The following is a 4622-nucleotide window of genomic DNA, read 5'->3' on the forward strand; positions in this document are numbered from 1 at the left end:
GGCGAGCCTGCGGCGGCAGAGGCCAGCGTGACTTTGCACCAGCCTGAGGCGCGCCGTTTGTTCTCCCGGGGAAGTTGTCCCTGGATCACGGGGCCCTGGCAGTGACGGGCTGCACAGGCTCCCCGGAAGGGGGGCATGGACAGTGACCTGCGCTCGCACACAGGCCTCTTGGCGGCAGCAGCAGCAGCCCCAGCGTCCCACGCCCGTCTCTGGAGTCCGCGCTTTTAGCCCAGGCTCGCGCCCCTCTCTGGAGCTCCTTTAAGCAGCGCTCTGAATCCCCTCTCCTCACGCACCAGGAAACAAAGAGGGAAGAAAAAGTCTCTTGCCTCTTCGGCAGCTCCAGACTTTTTCCCGGACTCCCTCCAGGCCAGCCGTGGCGCACTAACCCCTTCAGGCTGTGTTCACGCCGCCAACCCCAGTCTTCTCCCTGCGCTCCGACCGAAGCCCGAGCCCCAGCTCCCAGCCCCGCCCGTCTCGGCGGGAGAGCAGACAAGCCTCTTGGGCTGGTGAGTGCCGGTCGGCACCGATCCTCTGTGTGGGAATCTCTCCGCTTTGCCCTCCGCACCCCTGTTGCTGCGCTCTCCTCCGTAGCTCCGAAGCTTCCCCCCTCCACCACCCGCAGTCTCCGCCCGCGAAGGGGCTTCCTAGTGTGTGGAAACCTTTCGTCCTTCACGGCTCCCTCCCTGAGGTGCAGGTACCGTCCCTATTGTTTTGTCGCTGTTTTTCCTTTTTCTTTTGCCCTACCCAGGTATGTGGGGAGTTTCTTACCTTTTGGGAGGTCTGAGGTCTTCTGCTAGCGTTCAGTAGGTGTTCTGTAGGAGCTGTTCCACATGTAAATGTATTTCTGATGTATTTGTGGAGAGGAAGGTGATCTCCGCGTCTTACTCTTCCGCCATCTTGAAGCCTCTTAGCTCATTATAATATAAAAGTTCTTTTAAAAATAGCCAGTTGAATTCAGAAATAACCCATTACTACACACACACACACACACACACATTTGTATATATATCATGACAAATCTGGATTTATCCGTGGAATACAAGGTTGCTTTAACATTAGACAATCCATACATCCACCCACATAATAACGTTCTATGACAATAATTTCAAGAAGAAAAATCATATAAATATCACAGTAGATGAAGATCAATATTTAATAAAATTCAATACTCTCTTTGTGATAATAAACAAACTCTTAGCAAACTAGGAATTGAAGGAAATTTGCATAACTATAAATAGTATCTACCACATTTTGCAGCATACATAATATTTAATGGTGAAAACTTGGAATTTTTTTAACTTTAAACAATTGTTATTTCACAAAGGTTGTTACATAATTGGATATTGCTGTACTCTGTACCCAATTATCCTTACTCTCCACAGAAAGGCTGCTTCTCAGCTTCTCCTCTGTTGATGGCAATCACTAAAATCCTGATTTTAACAGAATAGTAGTAAAAATGCCTCAGTGATTTAAGTTGAAAGCAGTACATTGGTACATGGCTCTTATACTCATTTACCAGGAATGTAACAGTGTCTTTATTCAAAAATACAAAATAAATTATCTGTAGGCATGGACAATGACAGCAGTAAACCATTCTATGTTGTCAACTGAAACCAGTAACTGACGGTTATAGTGATTTTCTTAAACATCAGCCAGACTTTTCTTCAGTCATCTCCTTCAATAGACCTCTCTTCAAGTTTCTGGTGAGGAGCGCTGCCTTGAGCTTCCTCTCACAGTTCATTAATGATGGTACAGCCCTATTCTAGGAATTAGAACATGCCACCTCCCATCCCACCTCCCATCCCACCCATTCCTCCCATTCCAGGATCCTTCTCTTCTTTAGGAATTTCTGTGACTACAACTTCTGCTGTAGTTAACAGAGAGGCCACTCCAGCAGCATCCAGTAATGCAGTTCTTACAACCTTAGTTGGATCAATGATTCCTTTTCCCACCATATTCACAAAACCTCCAAGCATAGCATCATAACCAACTTTTGAAGAACTCTGCAAATTTTTCTCAACTATCAGTGATCCTTCAATACCTGCATTCTTAGCAATGGTCATTGAAGGAATTTTGAGTGGTTTTTTTTTGTTTGTTTGTTTTTTGTTTTTTGTTTTTTGTTTTTTGTTTTGTTTTTGCGGTATGCGGGCCTCTCACTGTTGTGGCCTCCCCCGTTGCGGAGCACAGGCTCCGGACGCGCAGGCCCAGCGGCCATGGCTCACGGGCCCAGCCGCTCCGCGGCATATGGGATCCTCCCAGACCGGGGCACGAACCCGTATCCCCTGCATCGGCAGGCGGACTCTCAACCACTGCGCCACCAGGGAGGCCCAAAGTGTTTTTAAAATAATTTTTATACCAGTTTTTTGATCTTCATTAGCTGGAGTTATTGAATCCAAGGCTGGAAGGCACCGAAGCAGGACACAGCCCCCTCCCAAAACAATGCCTTCTTCAACAGCAGCTCGTGTAGCATTAAGGGCATCTGTAACTCTGTCTTTGTTTTCATTCACTTCAACATCACTTGTCCCACTAAACTTTAGCACAGGAACACCATCTGAGAGTTTTGCCAGACGTTCATTCAGTTTTTCCTTTCCATATTCACTAGTTGTGATATCTAGCTGCTCGAGGATTTCTTGAATATGCTTTTCAATTTGAGTCTTGTCACCTTATCCTTTCAACAGCACGGCATCATCTTTGGTCACAATGACCTCTCCAACTTTTCCTAAGTCATGAGGCTGAACATCTTCAAGATTTAGAGTTAGTCCTTCTTCTCCAAATACTGCACCGCCAGTAGCAATAGCCATGTCTTTAAGCTGGTTCTTTCTATTGTCACCAAAACCTGGAGCTTTGACTGCTACAGCCTGAAGACCAACGTTCAGCCTATTCAAAACGAGTGTACTTAGAGCTTCTCCATCCACATCTTCAGCAATTATGACCAAGGGCTTACGGTGAGCGTTGGCAATTTCAAGAGCAGGAACAATGGACTGGACACTAGAAATTTTCTTTTCACTCAAAAGAACATGGGGAACTTGGAATCCACTTTTCTGACCTTATGATGTATTAATAAAGTATGGAGCGATACACCCTCTATCAAACTTCATGCCTTCAATAATTTCTAATTCATCATTCAGTGTTTTTCCATCCTTTACTGTGATAACGCCCTTTCTTCCAACCTTTTTCATCGCGTCAGAAATGATGTTGCCCATTTCTTTGTCTCCATTTGCAGAAATCGTAGCAACCTGGGCGATCTCTTCCGGGGTTGTCACAGGTGTAGACGGCTTCTTAAGTTCAGCAAGTACAGCATCAACAGCTAACACCACACCTCTCCTGATTCCACTGGGTTAGCACCTCTGCTGACCTTCTCGAAGCCTTCCTTGGCAGTGGAGCGTGCCAGGACAGTAGCGGTAGTGGTGCCATCCCCAGCCTCTCCGTTTGTGTTATTGGCAACATCTTGAACGAGTTTCGCACCAACATTTTTATATTTATTGTTTACGTCAATGGACTTTACAACAGTCCATCTTTTGTCACTCTGGGACTTCCCCAACTCAGTAATCACTGTCCTTCCCTTGGACCCCACAGTAACAGTTACAGCATCGGCTAAAAGGTCTACACCTTGGAGCCTTAAGGTCGGGCATCTGCACCAGATTTTACATCTTTGGCATAAGCCCGAGTGAGATGAGGAACCAGGGCCCTGGACACTGGCCTAATCTGGTGAAGGACTGCGGGCAGTCGAAGCATTTCTGTCAGGCAGTGGCACGGCGTGCAGGCGACAAGACAGGCCGTCGGCAGTGGGTGAGGGCGGAATTTTTTCTTAAGATCAGGAATAAGATAAGAACATCTGCTTTCAGTGATTATTTTTACGTTCTTTTCCAGAGGTTCTCGCCAATATAATATAAAAATGAAATAAAAAACTAAGGCATACAGAAAGATTAAAAAGGAGAGACTATAATTGTTCTTCTCAGACATTATGCATTGTATATTTTAAATGTTAAATGTATGTTAAAAAGTCCGTAAGATAGCAAGAAAGTTTAACAAAGTTATTTGATAAAAATCAAGAGAAAAATGTAATTGCAAGTTTCTAATAGTGATGGGGTTGCTTGCATTGAACCAAGCCTTCTACTTGGAACAATTATAAATTCTGAAGAAAAAAAATTTTTAACTATCTTTTGAACAGAGATGAAAAACAAAAATTTGGAGCAATCTCAAATTTTGAAAGAAGGGACCTTGCCTGGGGCAAATTAGCATTTATATGGCTTTCTGCCTAAGGAACCCCCTGATGCTCTCTTGGAGCATCTAGAACTAAATCAGAAAGCAGCAGCCTCACTGATCTACTGTCTCTTCTTAAAGGATCTGTCGTTCCTCAGATTTCAGGCTACCTGGCTATCCTAAAATCTCAGCTCTAGGATGGGTTTAAGAAAAATTATGATTCCGTAGTTTATCTAGAATTTTCTTGTTGTTAGGGCAAAGGCACCACTCTTTCCCATTTTCTACAAACTCACATAGAAGCAGAATTCCCCTACCCCACTCAATCTTTCGCAAAGCCCTGCCCACGTTCCAGAAGGGCCAGCTCCCACTTGAGGCCAGATTTCAGGTGCTGGCGGAAAGACTGCCCACAGATAGATACT

At 45.1% G+C, this 4622-nt stretch overlaps 1 pseudogene across 1 annotated transcript; it reads right to left on the reverse strand.

Moving 5' to 3' along the window:
• Positions 1-1769: 1769 nt before the first annotated feature.
• LOC309793770 (60 kDa heat shock protein, mitochondrial-like) lies at positions 1770-3735 on the reverse strand (annotated as a pseudogene). Its single transcript has 2 exons — positions 2346-3735; positions 1770-2090 (listed from the first exon to the last, which is right to left on the reverse strand). The product of its transcript is annotated as a 60 kDa heat shock protein, mitochondrial-like (transcript).
• Positions 3736-4622: the final 887 nt, after the last annotated feature.

This window comes from Mesoplodon mirus (genome assembly GCF_964341445.2).
Source record: "Mesoplodon mirus genome assembly, chromosome: 2".
NCBI lineage: Eukaryota > Metazoa > Chordata > Mammalia > Artiodactyla > Ziphiidae > Mesoplodon > Mesoplodon mirus.